Source organism: Cupressus sempervirens, chromosome 7 (genome assembly GCF_028749045.1).
Source record: "Cupressus sempervirens isolate cs-2001-9-10 chromosome 7, ASM2874904v1, whole genome shotgun sequence".
Classification (NCBI taxonomy): domain Eukaryota; kingdom Viridiplantae; phylum Streptophyta; class Pinopsida; order Cupressales; family Cupressaceae; genus Cupressus; species Cupressus sempervirens.
The window spans coordinates 574,751,881-574,775,722 of NC_143124.1; the positions used below are offsets into that span (position 1 = coordinate 574,751,881).

The following is a 23,842-nucleotide window of genomic DNA, read 5'->3' on the forward strand; positions in this document are numbered from 1 at the left end:
GAAAGATCAAAAAACCTTTGAGGTATGTTTTATATTTCAACTACATTGTTTTAATTAAATTATTTAACGTTTTAAATTATTTATTTAATAGCTCATGTGGGTCCCACAAATGTATCCTGTTTTAAGTTGCTAGGTCCTCAACCCATTTGCCTAGTGATGGTGATGCTCCTGCCAAATTCTTTTCTGACAATGCTTCCACCCTTTTGACGTGTTTCCTGCAAGTAAATTCTCCGTAGTTAAATTATATTATCATAATAAATTATTTAATCATAAATAATCATAAAGGTTAACCATCTTCTCAATTCCATGAATTCGTGATAAATGGTCAACTAGCTTGTTATCTTCATTTGAAATTATAACGACTAACCATCTTCGCAAGACTATAACAAATTAAACTGCCAACTGACTTCATGTGAACCTCAATGGCTATATTTTAAATTAGGTCAAAAATTGGGATGTAACATACCAATCCCCTTGTGGTTCATTGTCTTCGATGAACTTGAAATTGAAATGAACATTATGAAGTACTATTTAAAATTGGGATGTAACAAAAATGCATTCTTCTCTATGAGGTTTGATTTCTTCCAATTGCCTTTATATTTCGTTGTAATGCTTTGAACGAAATAGAATGTTTTCTTTTGTTGTTACCTTTTTGACTTCGCAATTTCGTAAGTCTTGGGCATCATAAATGTAAAGAGCATTTAGTAACATTAAATAACATTTTTGGCCCCTCTTTTAAATTAGACTTTATAATAGTGCTTTATAATTAATTATTAATAACACATACATTATTAATAATTAATGCCTCGATCTTGAGACAATAGATTTATTCCAATCAATCAAGTGATGAACTTTACTAGCACCAAGACTAGTTTCGTTGCCAAAAATAGCAATAGAACATAATTGGCTTACTATAAATAGTAAGTTTCTGAATGAAAGCTCTATCAATAACTCCATGTTGCTACCAATCTATTTAGGTTCGCTACCAAAGATTGAAACCTTGACTCTCCTAAAATAAACACCGACTATAAATAGTAAGTGTGCCAATCTGACCCAAATGAAGAACCATCCAAAACATCTTTGAGCTTTGGAGTGGGAATTAGCCTTTGGCTCTTCCAATTGAAACCCTCTACCCATATGACAACCTACAAGGGTCACTGATAGGCTAATTCTCACTACAACCCAAGGTGATCTAAAATGTGGACATTACACCATTAATGACACACGAACTATACACTAAAAGTAAAGGTGCTGACAATACAAAATAAAAAATATAAAGAACATACTATCATAAAGGTTAGTAGCCCCCCTTAGGAGTGGGAGACAACTCATCACTTGTGGAAAAGAATGTGAGTTTAAGGAACTAATTTTTTGGATTGTTAGACAACTGTCCAAGTGATGTTGTCCTTAGTATCCCCACCACAAGGAGGAGCAACTAACTAAACTCTATTTGGACAACAGTGAACAATTGGCTGAAGTGCTGAGAAAGGTGCACATTGTTAGATGGAGATTGGAGCATAGCAAGAGCAATAGATGGAGAAGAGTCGTCATGGCCAAAGGAGCTGCATTAGTAGAAGCAGGAGTGGTATTCTCATGGAGGGCTTGATTTACGACAAGAGCGTCACCTAGATTTGTAGTAGGAGCTTCATCCACACTGTCAGTCCACATGTTTTCATCAGAGCAAGATTCATAAGATGGGACAATCAAATGTTCTTTGCAAGTGTTTTTCAATCAAGTGCCAATGCTTTACACCATAAAAGAGAACATGGGGGAAACACCAATGGCAACAAAAACGGATGTCCTCATAATCCACCACTTGAATATGGCCTATTCCCTACCATCAGAACCTCATCTCCAAGGAGAGGTGTGGAGGTATTGATGTCCACCGAAATTTGTGCAAAGGTAGAGAGACCCATGGTTGTTGTAATCTTATCCACCTTAATGGAATGGCCAATAGAGTTGCCAAGGACCTCAAAACAAGAGTTTTCCCAAAAGCGAAGAGGAAGTTTGGGGAGTTGAACCCACACTAGGTGCACACTAAGTGGTTTGGTAAGAGGATTAAAGGAAACTGTCTAGGGTTTGGCAGAGAGAGAGTGGTTATGTGGAAATCCAGAAACTGATTTACATAACTATGATGGATTGTGGAAATCTGATCGCACTAAGAGAGAGATGGGTCCACCAAATCCAGAACTTGCTAAGCACCTAATCCTGTTCTTCAGAAGAAGTAAAAAGAGCAATAAAAAATCCTTTTGCACAAGGGAAAAGCTCGATATTAACAGGGACTAGGGGTCTCTATGAATTCCTTACCCAGTGATGGAGCTCTGCAAGAGATGGCCAGAAACCAACGAATGCAAACCAACACACAACGTTGGTAGAAATCCACATTTTTCGCCACATCTGGGCCACACACCAGCACAGGAGATGTCTTGGCTTACATTAGAATTTCTGGACATCAATCACATATTAGAAAATCTGCTTAAATGATTTAGTAGTGTTGCGCTTACGTTTGTTTGTCAAATTTTGAATCGTCACAAAATCACATAGGTATTGCTGGAAGTCAATCAGTTTGAAACTCCATTTTGAATGCTGCTTAAATAGAGTTATGAAAATCTTGTATGGAAAATCTAGGAAGTTGATGGTACCATATTAAGGCATCATTGACAAAAGTTTTGTGTGTACCATTAATGTGCCATTTAGAAATCTTAATCTCATATAGAATTGAAGTATGCTATTAGGTTGCCATTGTCATCAAATACAATGTCAGAGGCTGTGAATCGTAATCATTTTAATCTATATCCCTGGTGTCAATGCTTCCTACAATAGGATCTTGAATCTGTCGTCTAGGTTGGGAGCAGCCTTGAATTGGCGGGGGAAGGTATATGTTCTGATTCCTGAACTATTATTTAGTTGTACAATTTACTGCTACTGTTATGAATATTCCTCCGCTGTTGTAATATATGATCAGTGTTTGGTTAGAAACTTCTGATTTAGTCCATGAATGCCATTATTATCTGCCATTGAGCGGTTTGTGGATTGGTTGCCTGATGTTACTTCAATTTAATTTTACTGTTATGTAGAAGTTTGTTCTTTAATGGTTACATTGATAACCTTAGATTTTCAGCTGCATTCATAATGGTATGTTTTTTGTTGGCATTTTCTGCTTTCTATTTTTGTACAGGTTTGGGTGTATGCTGGAAGGGTTTGGTCAAAGAAAAGTAGTAGAAGCTTAGTTTGTTGATTGTAAGTCATTGATGTAATATAGACAATTGTTTCGAAAATCACAATTATGCATTTTGTTAGAATAGAACTTCTAGGTTTATTATCTCGATTTTTAAAGTATCATTAAAAAATAATCCTTATACGACTTGCTATGGAGACAGTCATGGCTATAAATTTATGTTTTGGAACTCTGTTTTATCATTTATAAAGGAAGATAGAATGGAAATGATTGCATTCTTACAGATCTATTGGGATGCAAGTTTTAAAGACGAGAAGTTTTTCAATCTATTAAATTTTGTTTGCAGATATCCATTCTTAAATTTTGTTGCATTCTCTTGATTGACACTACTGATGCATGCACATTGTGCTTGTTTTCCATTTCTTAATTGACAATGGATATTGTGTCATCAAAGTGTTTGCTGTGGTATCTGTGCCTGACATTAGCATAACTGTTTTACTGCGGGACCATGTATGACCACTAGCATCTTTATTTGAGTACTCTGGCATAGATTCTGTCCTGACTTCCCTTGGTTTTTCACTATTTCTGTTGACTAGTTTACTGAGCCACATAACTTTGATAAACGTGATGCTGTTTGGTTGTCTCACTAGGCTGTCAGAAGTAAGTTTTTCATATCTTAAAAAACAAGAGGTTTGTGGAGAGAATTTTGGGTGGTATGGGAGTTGTATTATTTTTTTCCTAAGTTACCGGTTTGGATTCGGGTACTGATTTGGGTTCAAAATTCGTTCAGTTTTTTTTTTGGGTTGGGTTTGGATTTGTTTTGCGTTCATCCATACAAGAATATATGTTTTTAAATATATGTATATATATGTACATAGATCCAGCAGCAAATAAGCTTATACACCACTATGCTAATATTAAAGCAACATAGCAAAATGCACCACTAGATCAATGTTTCACTTCAAAAACATTAATGTCAACATTAATAATCAGCCACTATTTGTTCAGCCCGTAGGTGAACAGGAAAGAAACATATAATAACTTAACAAAGTAAAATACTATTCAATCATCAAATGCTTCTGTACATAACAATAATGTTCAATCCAATGATGCCAAATACATAAGTGCAAGCCACATTTATAACATCCGACACGGTGCCAATGAAATGACACAACTATGCCAGTATTGGTAATTGTCTAACTACCCAGTTTGCCGGACAACATCATCCTTCCCAAACAAGAAAAGTCATCTGCTGGTGACTCAAACTGACAAAATTAGGAGACAGCATACAAAGAGGAGGTTGCACCCTAGAAGTGTTCAGTTGTGGACGCAACTCATAAACTTGATCGATGCGTATACGTAAGTCCTTCTGCCTCCATGTGTTAACTTTCACCGCCTCCTTTAGGGGAAGTGTTGCCTCCACGGCCTGAGTGTGGGCCGCCTGCAATCCTTGTTCGACCTTTTCCTTGTCTTGCAAGAGCACTGCTCACTCGGCTGCCCAAGTTGCCTACTGGCTAACCAATTCAGCAGCTAGCTTCTCTCGAGCTTCTACCTCAACTACCTAGACCTCACAGCTGCAACCCTTTCTGCTTCCCTATCTGCCTCTGTATGCCGATGAGCATAGTAGATGTCTTTATATGCCCCTACTATCTCATGTGCAAGCTTCTCCATGGCAATGTTGCACTGTCCCAACTCAGGCTCTGTAGTCCAATCAGCCAACATCTCTGGTGTTTCTAGGGATGGCCATCCTCTAGCCTAAGAGCAAGAGCGAAAATGCTCCGGACAACCCCTCTCAATATAGGCTTGGACCAACTGCAATTCCCTCCTACAGGTCAAAGCCCGCTACCCAATAATTTGATCTCTCTCCAACAGAACCTCCATGGCTCTAATGTATGCCATGCATCTCTCCTCATCTGACCCATAATTCAGTTTTTCTTCAGTGTCAACATCTTGCTCCATCTCTGTATCCATCTCTGCCTCGTCTGTGGTAGCCACGTCCACCTCCAGTGCGATGTCCTCATCTTCGAGCACATCCTCGGACTTGGTACTCTACTCTTGTGGTGCTAGAATGACAACTACTCTTGGGGATACCTCTCCCTGCCTCGGGGACTAAATGGAGGAACTGACATTTGCAGGAATGAGTCGAAATTGCTGTCTCAAGAATGCATTGGCTCAGTCCATCACCTCAACATCCTTTGGTTTGTGTTGTCTGGGTCATTCCAACACTCTCGACCTCTCGCTGGGTTGGTTGTGTTGGCTAGGCCACACTCATGGGTTCAGCCAACAAGGATGAAGCTATGGTGACCACAACCTCTAAGTCAATCATGTCTAGTCGAACTTGAGGCTCGGGCTCTGGTGCCTGTATCTCCACTAACACTGCCATTGCTACTACTGGATTTGGTGCAACTGGATCTACTAGGACATTCCTAACAGGAGTCATAACATTTGTGGTTTCTGTCATGGCTGTTGGTGGAGTCATGACAACTGGCGCATGCATTTGGCCAAATGGAGGAATAAGGGGCGTGGGGGGTGGCTATCAAGTGTGCCAAAGTTGGCAGCTGGGGGGAGTGAAAAGTGTGGACCCTCCAACTGCCGCATCGTTTCCAGCCTCGGTTGAGGTACTCTCTTCCTCTGAATCAGTCCCACTACCCTCCGTGGTATCCTGCCGTCCACTGTTAGTGTCACCGTACGCATCTAAGCCCTGCAGTACCCTCTTCTGCTTGGCCACTATGCCACCTATGTCCACATACCTCCAATAGAATACTGGGGGTTCTCTTGGTGCCAATTTTCTTCTTGATGGGACTTCAAACTCGTCCACAGGAATTTGATGGAGTGCTGCTTCCAGAAACAAACCGTTGGCATGATGCGGCATATAAAATGTTTGATCTTACAATGTCATGAATTCCACCATTCTATCCGCGAGGATGGTGGCCCAATCATACACCATACCATTCATGATGCCATTCATGAAGGTAATCTGAGGCAAGGTGATATATGAAGCCCTACTCGCCCTGGTTAACTTGCTCTTTATCACGTCCATAATACATCTCCAATGGCCTTCTCCGATGAAGTCTCACCGCAATCCTCAACTTTTAGTACCCCTTGCAACGGACTCAGATTCCTCTAGTGTGAGGTCATTTCCCACCAGCTTCACCCAGTATTCCTTATGTTTTTGTGACAGTTTGTGGTTCATGGTCACCACTTTGTGGCCTCCTTGGTTAGGAATGCCAAGAACCCTGCTGAAATCTCGGGCTTTGAAGCAAACCGTCATGCGATACTTCTTGTATACAAATGTGCTTGTTCTGTTGTGCTTGTTGTATGTTTCGATCATAGTTCTTAAGATTGCCTTAAGCAGCCGAATGGAAAACACTAGAAGTTGTATCACCCAATGTACTTGTGTCAAGATCAGAATTTGTTTGATGAGGTCTTTGTCAGTCATTTCTTGCCAACATCTACAACACTAACTACCATTCAGCCCTTCAAACTGAACTGTGATATGAGAAAGGTCAGTCTTCACCTTCTGCTTCTTGCTGGTCGATGGTCCCGGCTCTGCAACCTAGATTCCTGAGGCCAACACTCTCACATTCTTGTCCATCTTGGCAGTACTCCCCTTCAACTGATCCTTCCACTATCTTCTTTTCCCTGCAGATTTCATACTAACTGACTAACCATCCCTTGTTTTGTCTTTATTGTAACGACAACAGTTAGGGTTGTTGCACTTTTCACTTCTCTACGACATGTCTTGCTTCAGCCCCTCGTGTTATTTCTAGCTCCTGCGGAATGCTTTCTTCTATTAGTTCTCGACTTGTCCAGATGGCAATGGTTCCCTTTTTATTTCTTTGACTCTACTTTCCCTCAACCACATGTATGTCTCATCCCCGGCTGAATGCTCTTCTTATGATTTATCTTCACTTCGCAAATGCTCCTCTTTTATTGTCTTCTCTTTCCTCCTTGTTGCGGGACGCTCACAACTACCTTCTTCGTAGACTCCTTTTCCCTTCACGTGGACCTCTTTCCCTCCCTGTAGCCTCTCCTTTTCGCTTGATGTGGACCTTTTTACCTCTCTGTAGCCTTTCCTTTCCCCTCAACACAAACCTTTTTACCTCTCCATAGACTCTCTTTACAAAATTATCAGCGGGAGTTTCTAATATGCAGTATATGTTTTGTTTTTTGTCCTTTCTTCTATCTGTGGTAGGCACTTATATGTGGCAGGCGTCCGTGGGATAGTGTTCGCAAGACATTCCCGAGGGGCAATTGTCGACGGACATTGTCTGCAGGACACTTGTCCATGGGTATTGCCTGCGGGACATCCCCAATTTTTTTTTAAAAACTACCCAAGTCTAATTTTTGGCTACTATCCCACCTTACTTCGCCTTCCTTCCATTCATTATAGATCTTCAACTTCGATCCATTAATGGCATTAGGAATTTCTCACCCGTCCAAAGTCCATAATTTTATAGAGCCATTATCCCCCACTTCTCTGATTTTATACGGTCCAAGCCATTTGACCTTGAATTTCCTCAGTTTTATCTCATTTTGGCCATTATACCGAAGCACTAGTTGGCCTGGCTAGAACCTTGTCCTTTTCAAATGTTTACCATGCCATGCCTTTCGACAGGTTTGCGCCACTTCCATTGTGTTGGTTCCCAAAACTGCAAATTGGAAACCCAAGAGCCTGCCACTTCTCTGATAGGATCTGCAATTAGTTCTAGCCAATGAATGAGAATCACCTGGATTACCCTACACTTTAGGCTCTGCTACACCTAGGCGGGTAGTCCTCCTCGAACCTGATCACTTGGTTCAGAGCTTTTCTAAAGCGAATTTAAGCTTTGGAGTTCTCTGGCTGGCAAGGTCCTTGAAATCGATGAAACTGAAATTGAATGTTAAGTACTTGAAATAATTGAATGCTTTGTATAAGGTCTGTTAATAATGAAGTTTGATGCTTGTAGGAAGATATAGATTTTCTGACTTCAATAATAGAAAGACCAGTGCTTCTATTCATCCGGGCAATGGAGTCAACTTCAATGAATTTTCACGTACAACTTTATAAAGTTCTTATGCACTTATATTGCCAACAATTAAATAATCAAGATGCGACAGATCAAATATATATACAATCTTAAATTAGTCCAAATTGAACTTTAACTCTTTTGGTGGGGAGACAAACTGGACACAAATATGGAAACAATTTAATATTTCACAATATCTGTGATGATCCAATTTAAAATGGTAAATGACCATATCCACTTATCCGACATTAAAATTGCTTACAAAATTTAAAAATAATAATTATAAAGGATGATTCATCTGCAGTTTAAATCTCTATGCCTTCAAAAGTAAAGAACATGCCTTTTATTTTATTATTTAAATATAATAATTGAATTTATATTACAAGGCCATATTATAGCCTAGCCCTTATTCCTCCGTATAAGTATATGTAAAATACTCCCCCTTGAGAATATGTTTTTTTAAAAATATTCTTGTACAAATTAATAGCTCTCATTTTATATGTTGAGAACAGGCAAATATGCCTTTTGTTTTAAATAGGTGCACTGCTTCACCATAATAAATTAAGATCATTTACATATAATAAATATAACTGTATATGACTTAAAGCACCTTGTCGTAATTAATTTTAGCATCATTGGGCTTTTATTTCTTTATCCTTCACAGTAATATTGATTAGATGCTATTTGCATATTAACATCTCTGAGAAAATATTGATTGGAACATTATCGATATTTCTCCTTATACCTTTATTATCCGCTATATGAGATTTTATATGATTTCAATCTCTGAAAAACATAGGTATTCGTTCTTGAATATATGTACTTCATATTATTATCCACTGCTCGTCTTTGTTCCAAATCGTGGTTGCAGAACTCAACTCTACAGACGGCAAAGACATCATTTTGGGCATAATTCGACTCCTTGGAACTTCGTTTTGGAGTGCCTGGCATGATATTCTTTCAAACATATTACATATCCCGGTGGAGTGATGGAGTTTCTCGGAATAGATTTTCCTGATGATGTCTCTGTTATTCTTTTATCGCTCTATACAGAACTATACACATTTGTGATTGTGAATGATTCTTCTTGTAGAGAAACAAAGTATGGTTTTGTGCAAAGGTAATAGCTCCTCCTTGCTTCTCCAATGATGATACAGAAACAATAAGATACCCGATAAGAATATAGGCCTTCATATCCTATGTGCGTTGACTGGGCATCGTTTCTATGCTTGAGAGCCATGTATCGTGCATTCTGAATCACATATGGACCTTCCAAATGCATCACTAAATCGCATCCTCTATACCTCTGTTGGTTGCTGGGCATCATTAACGTATATTACTTCAATGGTTAAATAGCATCCCAATAATCTCAACACCAAAAACTGCTTGAGTGATGATTCAACAGGTTCAACTGCCATATCAGCATGAGAAAATTTGATTGAATATAGAACTAGGGTCCTTCCGATGGTATTCCAATTGATCTGCATCCTATACAGATTCTGAGGATCCTGAAGATGATTTATTACCCAACATCTTATCTACTGCACTTGTACGTCCTAACTTCTGTTAGTAAAATTGTTTCTATGGCCTATCTTTCTCATCGTCTTTACTTAATATGTCTTGGTCTGCTGCTTCTTATATTCCAACTATTTCTGTTGTTCAATAAGAGACTATTACTACCTTTGTTACTGTTGTAGATTACAATAATTTTCTATATTTCTGATCCGCATTTCATAATCTCTCTATGGATGGATTGTAGGATCAATATCTTTGCTTTAAGTTCAATAATAAAGTTGTGATACTGCTGAATAAGTGTATCACCACCTTGCAAAACCTAGTCAATCTTTAGAAAAATAATGGGAAATAACACTTGAATGGAAGCTCCAATTTTGCCAAAATTTAGAATTCCATCGGTGGCTCTTGTTTTGGACACATGCCCCATATGGGCATGATGAGATTCCAGCTATCTCTAGAGGAACAGACCGAGCATCCGTGCTTTACATGATGCAAGGTGAGATTGGGTGGCCCCAGGCCCCCCAAAAGTGAACATTGCTTATTTCCTCTATCAAACACTCGATTCTGTTTGTGTAACACTTTAAGCTTGCTGATCACGATGTCATACTGTTCCTTAGCAGAATCTGATCCATTAGCAAATGTTAGAAAACAATCATCATGTGACATATGCCTTTCTTTCATCTCCTTGGTTTGCTGTCCATCTTTCAAATCTGCATTAGGTTAATCATCTTTATAGACAATACATATTGGCTTTGTTTCATCAACGTGGTCTTTGCTGAATGGAAGCTCCTTTGAGTAACACCTTTGCGCAGTTGTACAAGCATATTCTTGGATATCCTTCTCCACACAATCTGCCCCATCTTCAAGATGTTTCTTTTCATTTCTAGGAAACACTACTCCTTTATCAAGAACTTGATCAAGTGGGATGCTTGGATAATTTTCAGAACCATGCATATCTGATTTAATCTCACTACACAACTCCTGCTGATTGGATGGACTGAGAGATGTTTCACCTTTTGAATACACTTCATGAGTTTCATCAATTTCAAAATCAGACCTGCTATCTTCATCATGATGCTGATGGACTTGATTGAAAAGAAAATCCTCTTCAAACAATGGATTTGAGAACATAGTGAATTCAGATGTACCTTCTATCACTTCTTCTTTGAACAATGGGTTCAAGAATACAGAAAATTGAGGCATGCTATCATGAGAGCTTTCATCCAGATCAGCAAATGTTTCGTCAAATAGTGTACTAAATTCATCCTTCTGGGAATCATCATCTTCTTGATCAGTAAGACGGATATCTTCATCAGCAATATATCCTAAAACTTCTTCATGTTCATATGTTTATGCAATTCTATATCATCTTCACTATATGTATTCTGGGAATCATTATCTCCTTCCTCTAGTACCTCCTGAGGATACACTGATCCATCAACTTACTCAACATGATGAATTGAGAAAAACTCTGGACCATTTCTTTCAATATGTTTCTGATACTCCATATCTAACAAGGCTGAAATCTCCTCCACACTAAGAGAATCCTCTTCCTCATTTTCAAATTCACTATCATCTATAGGCATATAAGTATCATCATGGGCTGATTCTCCTTCAAAATGTTCAAAATTTTCATCTCCATTCAAATTCGAAACTTTACTTGACTCATATATTACTTCAGTCTTGCATTCATTTTTCTCTGCAACTAGTTCATTATCCATAAGTTCGAGAAAATTAAGAAACTGATGATCATATAAGAGGCCTAATTCCTATATCCTGTAGAGAAGATCAGATGATGGAGGTTTGTATTCTAAAGGTATTTCTTGATAAGCATTAAACATTATCATGAAGAATTGTACTGCAGATTCATCCTCTTGCTTGTCTAAGTTCAAAAATACATCCAAAGGAGATAGATAACTTGAACTTTCATCAAATATTTGAAAGAGAAGCTTCAAATCAGGATCATCTAGCAAGATTCCCAACTGACGAAATTTTCTTATCAATTCCTTGTGTGAAGGCATGTTGTTTAAAGGTACTTCCCGAAAAATATTCACCATCCTTATAAACAAATGTGCCAATGTCTCGCCTTCATATCTTTCTAGATTGAAAAAGGCATCAAGTGGGTGTATGTCTACTCCCTCCATAGTGTAACATATATCCGCTTTTTGATCATAGTACATATTCTCCATAGTACACGATCAAATCATTTCCTTATGAGTCTTTTCCCTTAGTAGAGCTACCAATTGAAAACTTTATTGAATAGAGTCGCCACCTATTTCGAGGAATATATTGATCTTCCGGGTTCTTACCTCCAGCAAAGTGCACTTCCAAAACAAATTGGTAGAACTATTTTATGATCTTGGTCTACGAAATTTGAAACTCTGGGTAACTTCACAATGATCTATTGTGAGCAACTCTCCCCAGAAAAGTCGCCAATTTGTTGGTTCCCAAAACCGCAGATTGGGAATCCAAGAGCTTGCCACTTCTTCGATAGGATTCCGCAATCAGTTTTGGCCAACAAATGAGAATCACCTTGATTCCCCTACACTTTAGGCTCTGCTACACCTAGGTAGGTAGTCCTCCTCGAACCCGATCACTTGGTTCAGAGCTATTCTAAAGCAAATTTAAGGGTTGGCAAGGTCCTTGAACTTGATGAAACTGAAATTGAATGTTGAGTACTTGAACTAATTGAATGTTTTGTATAAGGTTTGTTAATAATGAAATTTGATGCTTGAAGGAAGGGAGATATAGATTTTTTGACTTCAATAATAGAAAGACCAGTGCCTCTGTTCATCCGGGCAATAGAGTCAACTTCAGTGAATTTTCACGTACAACTTTATAAAGTTTTTATGCACTTATACTACCAACAATTAAATAATCAAGATGCAACAGATCAAATATATATGCAATCTTAAATTAGTCCAGATTAAATTTTAACTCTTTTGGTGGGGAGACAAACTGGACACAAATATGGAAACAATTTAATATTTCCCAATATCCATGATGACCCAATTTGAAATGCTAAATGACCATGTCCACTTATATGTGACATTAAAATTGCTTACAAAATTTAAAAATAATAATTATAAAAGATGATTCATCTGGAGTTTAAATCTCCATGCCTTCAAAAATAAACAACAAGCCTTTTATTTTATTATTAAAATAAAATAATTGAATTTATATTACAAAGTCATATTATAGCCTAGTCCTTATTCCTCCGTACAAGTAGATGTAAAATACTCCCCCTTGAGAATATGTTTTTAAAAAAATATTCTTCTACAAATGAATAGCTCCGATTTTATATCTTGAGAACAAACAAATATGCCTTTTGTTTTAAACAAGTGCAATGCTTCACCATAATAAATTAAGATCATTTACATATCATAAATATAATTATATATGACTTAAAGCACCTTGTCGTAATTAATTTTAACATCATCGGGCTTTTATTTCTTTATCCTTCACGATAATATTGATTAGATGCTATTTGCATATTAAACATCTTCGAGAAAATATTGATTGGAACATTATCGATATTTCTCCTTATACCTCTATCATCCGCCATATGAGATTTTATATGATTTTAATCTCTGAAAAATATAGGTATTTGTTCTTGAATATATTTACTCCGTATTATTAATCCACCATTCCTCTTTGTTTGAAATTGTGGTCGCAGAACTCTACAGATGGCAAAGACATCATTGTGGGCATAATTCGACTCCTTGGAACTCCGTTTTGGATTGCTTGGCACGATATTCTTTCAAACATATTACATATTCCGGTGGAGTGATGGAGTTTCTCAGAATAGAGTTTCCTGATGACATATCCGTTATTCTTTTATCGCTCTGTACAAAACTATACACATTTGTGATTGTGAATGATTCTTCTTGTAGAGAATCAAAGTATGGTTTTGTGCAAAGGTAATATTTCCTTGCTTCTCCAATGATGATATGGAAACAATAAGATGCTTGATAAGAATACAGGCTTTCATATCCTATGTGTGTTGACTGGGCATCGTTTCTATGCTTGAGAGCCCTGTATCGTGCATTCTGAATCACATACGGACCTTCCAAATGCATCACTAAATTGCATCCTCTATACGTCTGTTGGTTGTTGGGCATCATTAGCATATATTACTTCAATGGTTAAATAGCATCCCAATAATCTCAACACCAAAAACTGCTTAAGTGGTGATTCAATAGGTTCGACTGCCATATCGGCATGGGAAAATTTGATTTAATATAGAACCAGTGTCCTCCCGATAGTATTCCAATTGATTTGCATCCTGTACAGATTTTGAGGATCCTGAATATGATTTATTACCCAACATCTTATCTACTGCACTTGTACGTCCTAGCTTCTGATAGTAAAATTGTTTCTATGGCCTCTCTTTCTCATTGTCTTTACTTAATATGTCTTGGGCTGCTGCTTCTGATATTCCAACTAGTTCTGCTGTTCAATAAGAGACTATTACTAACTTTGTTACTGTTGTAGATTACAATTCTTTTCTGTATTTCTGATGTGCATTTCATAATCTCTCTATGGATGGATTGTAGTATCAATATCTTTGTTTTAAGTTCGATAATAAAGTTGTGATATAGCTGAATAAGTGTATCACCACCTTGCAAAACCTAGTCAATCTTTAGAAAAATAATGGGAAATAACACTTGAATGGAAGCTCCAATTTTGCCAAAATTTAGAGTTCCATCATATCACCCATTGCATCATTAATCTTTGTTCATCCAATTTGTTCAGTCAGTATAGGTGTTCTCATAGACTTTCCATATCTCCGAATCTATTTTCAATTGCAATCCGGAGGCTCGGGACCATGAATTCAACCGAAACCATGGCTTCTTGCCCAAACATTAACTAGAATGACATCTGTCCAGTTGTGACTTTGAATGTTGTGCGGTAGGCCCATAGCGCCAGAGTCAACTTTTCCTCCTAGTCTGCTTGTTCTACTCCGCATGATTTATATATGATGGCCACGAGGATTTTGTTTGTCACTTCCACTTGGCCATTGGTTCGTGGGTAATACGGACTCAACAACAAATGAAAAACCTTGAATTCATTTGTCAGATGTAATAACCCTAATAGGTTATAACTTCTTCAAACACCAAAAATATTTATACTTCAGTTGTTTGACATTTCGTCAAACACTTTGCAAGCAAGGGTCATCTTACTGATATAACTTTTCAGATTGCTGCAGTGATTCTTGTTTGGATTTGCCTCAAAGAGAATGCTTACAAAAGACTCCAAATTGTCTAAACAATGACCTAACATAAATATGCAACTAATTTTGGCAATGATGAATGCATATATGAGTTCTAATCATGAAAATGATCACCTACAGCCAACTGGTATTTTAACAAACAGTTGGTATGCAAGCTAACTGGCGGATAAGAAATGATATATTAACGCTCAAAGACAACTATTAATGACCAACAATTGTATCTCCCTTATTGAGAATGAGTATCCAATACAATATTCATACTAAGTTAGCCAAGACTCTTGGCATTTACAAAGATATCAAAATATGATGATTGCTGGTAAAATAATATGCACCTACAGCTGCCGATGAAAACTAATGCAATACTAAATATCTAACTTCAATACTCCCCTACAACAGTACGCTAATCACATGCATGATTAAATACAACTAAAGCCATGGATTGCTGATACCATTGTGAGGAATGTAAAAATGAATGATATATCTATTAATGAATGATAGGTCTGATACGAAATGACAATTACAACAACACTCTATAGTGAAAGGCAACTATGAAAATACACATCAGACCTGGCATATGAAGTCGCCTTAGAGAATAGATGTATTGCAATACCACTGAACAGAAAATAACCTCCTCAAGTGCCCAAGTCGTGCCTCTCTAGCTGCCGCCCCTGATTGTAGATGTTTGTAATAATTTTCTTTGCTTTTTTGAATTTGCTTTTTCGGATTGCTTTTTTTTTTTTTTTTGGGATTGCTTTTCCAGACCTGCTTTTTCGGCCTGCTTTTTCGGTTCTGCTTTTTCGGCCTGCTTTTTTCAAACTGCTTTTCCGGCCTGCTTTTTTCGAACTGCTTTTTCGACCTACTTTTTCGAACTGCTTTTTCGGCCTGCTTTTTCGAACTGCTTTTTCGGCCTGCTTTTTGTACTCAAATATTTTTTCTCAATGTAGCACAAATAGAAGACTGAAGTATCTTTTTCCCAGTTGCAATAATTCAAGTGATATTTCACACCTTGAAAATCATGTACCAATTGAGAGTTTTCGTTCTCAATGGCCACAAATATTTTTTCTCAATGTAGCACAAATAGAAGACTGAAGTATCTTCCTTCCAGCTGCAATAATTCAAGTGATATTTCACACCCTCAAAATTGCGTACCAATTGAGAGTTTTCGTTCTCAATGGCCAGTTGTGACTATTGCAGAAACCCTAGGCTCCATAATGCACATCAACAAACATCAACATCAACAACAAATTTGGATGATTAGAATGAAGCCCGGGGTGCCTATTTATTCTTTTTCCTCCACTTTCTCCAGAAGCTTCTAGAACATTATTTTATTTTATCTATTATGTGACTTTATAAAATATTTTATAATTCAAGTCACTTTATTAAATTAATTAAATATAAAGTTACCTTTTAATATTTATTTATTTGATAACTTTATAAATAATTAACTTAATACCACTTATTTATTTAATTAAAATAATTAATTAGTCATCCTCATAAAATATTCATTATTTTGGACAACCTAATTAATTAAATTAATTAAATCAAATTGCCTCCAAAATGGGGACATGACATCAGAAATCTAATCAGGTGATTCGCAAATGACCTCCTTTGTCACTTGTCAACTGGATGGGTATGTTGTACCGTGTGATGATCTACTCATAAAAACTTTGCGGTACTTATTGCAGAGTTGTCAGGCAGTGCTCGTGCCTCTACCCATTTTGTTAAATATTCAATGCCACCACCACGTATCAACAATGTTGGTCCCTACTCACCTTTAGTGTACCCATGAAGTCCAATCCCCAATGTTCAAACAATTCTTGAACGTGGGAAGGGTTTAACGGTATGAAATCTTGCTTAAGAGGTTTTCCGACTCTCTTGCATGTATTGCAACTTAACACCCATTCCCGTGCATCTTTGTAAAGTGTGGGCCACCATAATCCATCAAGTAGGACCTTTCGTGTCATTGTGTCAGGTCCCATGTGGCCGCCTGCCGGACCTTAATGTGCTTCCCTTAGAACACTACACTTCCTCTTCTATTACACACTGCCTTAGTTCTTGGTCTGGGCCCATCTTTCGTTGGAAATTCCGGCTCCTTAACACTAGCTTTCATTGTTTGCCTGATAGCATCTCCCTCGGGAATTGTGGCGTGGATAGATATTCCCCAATAGACTTCTACCATCCTGGAAGGATGGCGATCTTGAACAAGTGTGCATCTAGAAAATCATCATTGATCCCTTCCGATGGCTCTCCTGACTTGATTCGGGAGAGCTGGTCTGCAATGACATGACTTTTCCCAGGTCGCATAATAATGGTGAAAGTGAACTCCTGTGGTAGTAACAACCATCTACTAATCCTTCCTTTGATGATTGGTTTGTTCACTAGGTACATTAGCGCTTGATGGTCCATGTAAAAGGTGAATGGTGTAGCCAAGAGGTAATGTCGAAACTTTTGTACATCGTACACCATCCTGAGGGTCTCCCTTTTAGTGGTGTTGTAATTCTTCTCGACTTTTGAAAATAGTCGGCTTGCGAAATATACCGAGTGATCAAGGCCATGGTCGCCAGTTTGCGCCAATGTTGCACCTATGGTGAAGTTAGAAGCGTCCACATGGATGTGGAAATCCTTGTCCCAGTTTGGGTATGCCAAGATGGGTGCCCCCAACATTCTATTTTTCAAATCTACGAAGGTAGTCTCCTGCTCGGAGCTCCAGACGTACGGTTCCCCCTTCCATGTCAACTTGTTGAGGGATAGAGCAATTCGGGCGTAGTTTTTTATGAATTGTATGTAATATCCAATGTGCTCAAGAAAAGATTTCACTCCAGTTACCTCTGTCGGGGCTTCCATTTCCACAATCACCCGTACTTTGTCTGGGTCGGTCTTCAATCCTGACTTGCAAACGATGTGCCCAAGTAATTTGCCTTGAGGAACTATGAACTGACACTTTTTAGGGTTCAGTGCCAGCCTTGCTCGTTGACACTTCTCCATATATTCCTAGAGTGCCTTCAAGTGGTTGTCTTGTCCAATGAAGATGGACCAATCATCCAAAAATGCTCGGAAGTTGCCTACTGACATTTTCTCAAAGATGTGTAAAATGATTCTCTAAAATGTAGCAGGTGCATTACACAATCCGAAGGGCATTCGGTTGTAATTGTATAGTCCATCCTCCACCACAAAGGTAGTTTTCAATTTATCTTCTTCAGCAATGGAGATCTAGTTATAGCTAGAGAATCTACCCATGAAGGAGTACATCTCGTGTCTTGCCACTTCTTCTAGAATTGTGTCAGTGAATGGGATGAGGAAGGGATCTTTTATTGTGACAACATTCAGGCTCTGGAAGTCCACACATATCTGGATTTGGATCCCGTCCTTCATGGATATCACAATTGGTGACACCCACTCACTTGTTTGGACATTGAATATTATGCAGGCTTTTCGCATCTGTTGTATTTCCTCATCTACGCGTGCTGTGCAGTTCTTATTCATTTTATATGGTCGCTTCTGCATAGGTATGGCTCAAGGCACCAAAGGTATGCAGTGAACACACATCTTTGGCGGGACCCCTTTTAAATCCTTATAAGTCTAGGCAAATACATCTTTATACTCCATAAAGATCTTAAATGTTGTAGCCTTTAGTACGGGGTTCCAATCATCTCCTACAAGTATGTTCCTCGGGTTTTCTGTGTCGCCAAGATTGGTGGGCTCCACTGACGGCTCTTTGTATCTAATGGCTTTCCCTTCAAATCGATGGGTGGGACTCTCATTGATCTTCGCGTTGCCTTCTTTTTATTCCACAAACTCTAGTGGAAATGCTTCCTTCTCACCTTTTGGTTCCTCGATGCCAAGCATGTACAAGTGGAAGAGCTCATAGTCTTCCTTCTCCCAATGGAAAAGTCCATTCATTGAACAAGTGTCATCTCCTAAACATTCCTCCAATTCCAAAATGCCCTCGTCATTCAGATCCATGCAGGTTCTTCCCTCATCCATCCAATGTTCCCCATTTGACTCAGACTCCAACGATGACGCCATTTCTTCATTTACTATCTGAGTTTGAAGGTCAATGATGAACTTCCGCCCTCTGCTTTCCATCGACAGAATATTCTTTTGCCAATTGTGATTCACCTTGGCTGCCATCAGCCATCCTCTTCCAAGAATGGCATCGCATCCCTTTTTCTTCAAGGGAATCACAATGAAATCAAGCACAAAGGGTTATGTTTTGATGGTTACTTGGTGAGCCACCAGGGTCCCCAATGGCTTTATCCCCTATTGGTCGGCACCGAGCAGGTTGAATGCAGTTGGCCATAGGATAGGCTTGTTGAGTATCTTCCATGTCTCCTCCAGAAGGATGTTCACCCCAGACCCACCATCCACAATGGTGTTCGTCAGGATGGTTTCGAGGAGTCCCATCTCAACCACTGTCGGGTGACGACCATTGCCTACTATCAGCAACATGGGGTCTGTGGTCGATCCTCCTAGTAACGTTGGTTGTTCATGCATCTTCGATACCATTGGCGGGGTTGTGTAAGTGTTTAATAATGTCGTCCTTATTGCGGTACTGTTTGTAATAGGTCTTGAAGTCTGATGGGCACCTCCATTTGCAACATCTGTTTCACCAGGTTGTTCTCCCCCTCCGTTCGTCCAGGAGTAGTACCTTTGATATCTTTTGTACCCCTGATTGCCCTTTCTACTTCTTCTCGTGCCTCTCGCAATCTCTGCTTCTCAGTGTGGGGATCTAGATACATTGCCTGCTTGGCTTGGTTGCGGGTGAGAACAAGAACTTTCTCCTCGTCAATGTTAAGGAGGTTCACTTGTTTTGGGCAGTTGGCGTCTTTGTGGTCCCCTGGACCACACCATCGACACAATTTTTGAGGAGTGTCACCCTTTCAACAGTCTCTTGCAAAGTGGCCCCATTGACTACATGAACAACATTGGATTGTGGGCCTTCCCTTGGAATCATATGTGTATCCAATTCCTGTTGTCATTTCCACCCCGTCCCCCTCGGCAGTTGTTTTTGTAGTTGTTGGATGTGCATTGTTGTTGTTCCCTTGCATCTTGTTATTAGTGCCAAAGGTGGATGTTATTCCTACGTGAAGAGTATTTGTTGGCTTTGTCTCTTAATGCTGTAGGGGCACTCCTTCGTAGAATGGCCCAGAACTTGACAAATATCGCACATCGCTTTCTTAGGACATGCTTCTTTTGTGTGTCCTTTCTCTTTACAATCAGTACACCATATTTCTCCCTCCTTTGTACGGCTAGTGGTTCTCTTCTTGGACTTGAACTCCTTCCTCATTCGTTCCATGTCCTTTTGGAGGGCTTGTACCTTCTTGTTGGGTTCTTCATCGCTATCGGCACTGCTTTCCTATTTAGAGGACTCATCGCTCTCAGAGGAGGATGATGATTTACTCTTCTTTTTCTTTTTCTTTGCTGTCTTGCCCTCACTTTCCAAGTTCATGGCACAGTCGTAGGCGTCTGTGTAGGATGTGGGCAGGACTATCTTCATCTTCCTTCTCAGTGCCCCTCGAAGTCCTTCCACGAACCATCGTTTCCTTAATTCATCCGTGGGTTGAGTACCCATCCGGCTAAGAAGTTCCTTGAGCCTTCGATTGTAGGCTCATATGGTTTCCTTTTTTCCTTGTTTGTAATTGTGGATCTCGACGATGACCTCATCATCTCATAGCAGTCAAAATTCTGCTTGAAAATCTTTCTTTAGATCATCCCATGTCGCGATCTTTGTCTTGTCCATATTAGAGAACCAATCCACCGCCACTCCTCGTAGGCTGGCTACAAACTGGTTCAAACAATCATCCGCGTCAGTGATTGAGTTGGGTGGTCCATATGGTTTCACATGTACGACAATGCCGTATAGGATCTTCCTTCTCGTCACCTTTGAACTTTGGGAGTTTTTGTTTCTGAGACATTGTGTTTCTTGTCCTTTGATGACCACTCGATTGTGTCTCAGAACTATTAGGAATTGGTCCCGGCGGGTTACTCTGACCATCGTGCAGTGTCCCTCCAACACTTTCTTGTGCCTCGGTGTCTTCTGTTGGCCTTGCCTCCTTTCCTACTTCACGGGTTCCCTCTCTTAGTGGTGTACAGGATGAATGTAGAAATTGTTCTCTTGTCTCCTCAAGCACAGTTAATCTGTGCCGTGTTTCCTCGAGCAACTCCTCGTTGCTCCATACTCGCCGTTCCGACGAACTATGACACCCTTCGATGGTTCTTGTGCCCCCCGCACTTTTGCCTTCTACCACACTTTGTGATTCCTTCGACTGCCCCATAGTCCATTCTTCGACAAGTTGTCTTAGTCGCCACCTTCATTCGACTTGGATTAAATCACCCCGCATGATTGTAATTCATCAATATCGTCCCTCAAGTTCCTATTTTTATTTAAAAGATTGGGCATTTGACATATAACATTATATTAAAAAACAAGACGAAACACTCTTTTATTTATTTAATCTGTATACATCATGCAGTCGACTCATGCGACAACTACAGATCCTTGAGTGCTCTTAGTACCATGGCTCAATAGCTGATGGTTTAGTTTTGTAGAACCGTGCGGTTCTCTCATAGAAATTCTTGAGGGTTTCTTGATGACGTTCCTCTTGTTCCTCTTGTTCCCTACTTCTCTTCTGCAATAGATATGCTTGTGCAATTAAACAGGGAAGTTGGTCTAGGAATTTGTTCGTTGTTGGGCTTGCGTGCATAGCATTCGACACCATTTTCTGTGTAACCTCGTTATCCGTGGCTTCTCTCCGTACGAAGGTTTCGAGGCTTACATGGTACAGGATGTGGAAGTTCTAGGTTGCCTTGTGCTCGCCTTCTAGGAGTTCTATTTCGTTGTCCTCATTATATTTTCGATTGTCTGGTATGGGTATTCCCATTTATCCTCGGCCTTCCATTCACTAACACTCCAGATTTGAACTGGCAATGGCGCCAAATGTTCAGCCCATAGGTGAACAAGAAAGAAACATATAATAACTTAACAAATTAAAAGACTATTCATTCATCAAATGCTTATGTACATAACAATAATGTTCAATCCAATGATGCCAAATACATAAGTGCAAACCACATTTATAACATCTAACATAGTGCCAATGAAACGACACAACCATGCCTGTACCGGTAACCGTCTCACTACCCAATTTGCTGGACAAAACCATTGATCAACTATCATCAAAACTATGAAACAAATAATCATCATTCTGCTGTTGCAAAGTAGCACAGAAAGTAATGCTACAGGCCTATTTAAGGCCAAGGTTGTGATTGTTGTCATATTGTAAGCTTCACACATTAACTATTATACTGGATGATTCAAAGAAAGCAGCTTTGGATCAGACTAGATGAACCCAAGAAAGCAGGCTTTGGATTCAGAATTATCCACAGTAAAGATCTCTTTAGATTTTGTTCAATCCATAGTTTCCTATATTGTTACACTAGGTGCATGATAAATGCTGTATTCATACTTTCCATAATAGATGCATGTCAGTTTTATACATCCCGATTCCTCTTCTAGAGTAGCATTTAATTCGAATAAAATACAATTAGTAATTTGAGTCTAAATTGGCAAAAAAGACCTTTTGAAAAAGTAAACAAAAGGGTATCTCTTGACCAAATTCTCTGAATTCTGTCCGGAGTCCACTGCTAGAAACCAAAGTCACCCAAAAGTCGTCTGAATTCTGCCAGGGTTCCTCTCAGAGAATTCCCAGCAAAATTCGGTCTTTGCAAAAGACTTTTGACAGAATCTGACAAGAACCAGACTATTGAGAGAATTGAACCAGGAATTCTTAGGTCTAGGAGAGAATCCGGTAACTTAGTTTTTTTCAAACATATGATTTCTGCTCATTTAGAAAGTATCTAATGTGTTTTTCCAGCCTTGTTATCCTATCAAATTTTCCTGTTTCTTTGATGGATTAGGTAACTTTACTTCCTTTTTTCCATGAATTAAAATTTGGGTATTCCTTTTGCTGAATTCTTGATCTCAATGTTGAAACTTAATGTCTTATGCAGATAAATATAGTCTGAAGCAGGTATTCCTTCCTTCTTGGCCGTGGAGACCAAAATAAATTTTTGATCATGCTTGAAAGTTGAAACTAGTATTGGAAGAGCTATGAAGTCATGTGGATTATTCAGCCAAAATGGATGCATCAAAATGCATACAGTACACAGCCTTCTGCCTCAAGAGACTTATTAAATTTGCTCATTATCATCTTGCTTTCAAGAGCTCAGAATGATATGAATCCCACTCATACAAACCAAAATGGCAAGGGAGATTTTTAATTTTTTGTTGAAGTTTTGTTATTAGAATGGGGGATTTATTTTCTTGATTTTGTTGCTATTAAAGAAAATGAATATCACTCCATTCCCTACATTCACAATGGGAAAAAGGAAAATGGTCTTGGCAAATTAGACATCACACAACGTTTTATCACAATTAGAGGATGGGAATTTGTTTAACTTAAATTTCTTATTGTTAGAAAGCTAAACACAAAACATTTATTTTTGGTCCCTCTCAAGTATTTATTTGAATTATATTATTTGAACTTTTACTTGAAACTCCTCCATGTTAATATTCTTGCAAATCCAAAAGATGGATCTCAGATGTTGACTGCAAATAGCAGTTTTAGTAGTGTAAAAAATACTACATTATTTGTAGTTAAAAAGAAATTAAGACACATGCAGGAGGTATAGTGTTAGCAAACGTTTGACACACTGCAACTGTGCACACTTTAGATTGGTAGGTAAACATTGAATGGGATGGTCATTTTAACCTGTATATTTCCTGACATATTTTCAGAGAATTATCTATCTATCTATATATAAATGATGTTCTTGAAGACATTGTGCCTTCATCCTGCAGTATGATTTTTTCTTTTTTATTGTTTATGCGATTACATTATTTTCTAG

At 38.7% G+C, this 23,842-nt stretch overlaps 1 protein-coding gene across 4 annotated transcripts in view; it reads left to right on the forward strand.

The window, feature by feature from the left end:
* LOC149548052 (mitochondrial 28S ribosomal protein S29-like protein) overlaps positions 1-23,491 on the forward strand; it is a 185,948-nt gene extending 162,457 nt beyond the window's left edge. For 2 of the 4 annotated variants that reach the window (XM_089792080.1, XM_089792081.1), the window contains exon 8: positions 22,946-23,491. The gene's annotated coding sequence lies outside the window, so the exon portion shown is untranslated. Of the gene's footprint in view, positions 1-3,178; positions 3,241-13,378; positions 13,623-22,945 lie in introns of all 4 variants that reach the window. The other 2 variants (XR_016353966.1, XR_016353967.1) reach the window with 2 other exon arrangements.
* The last annotated feature ends 351 nt before the right edge of the window (positions 23,492-23,842 follow it).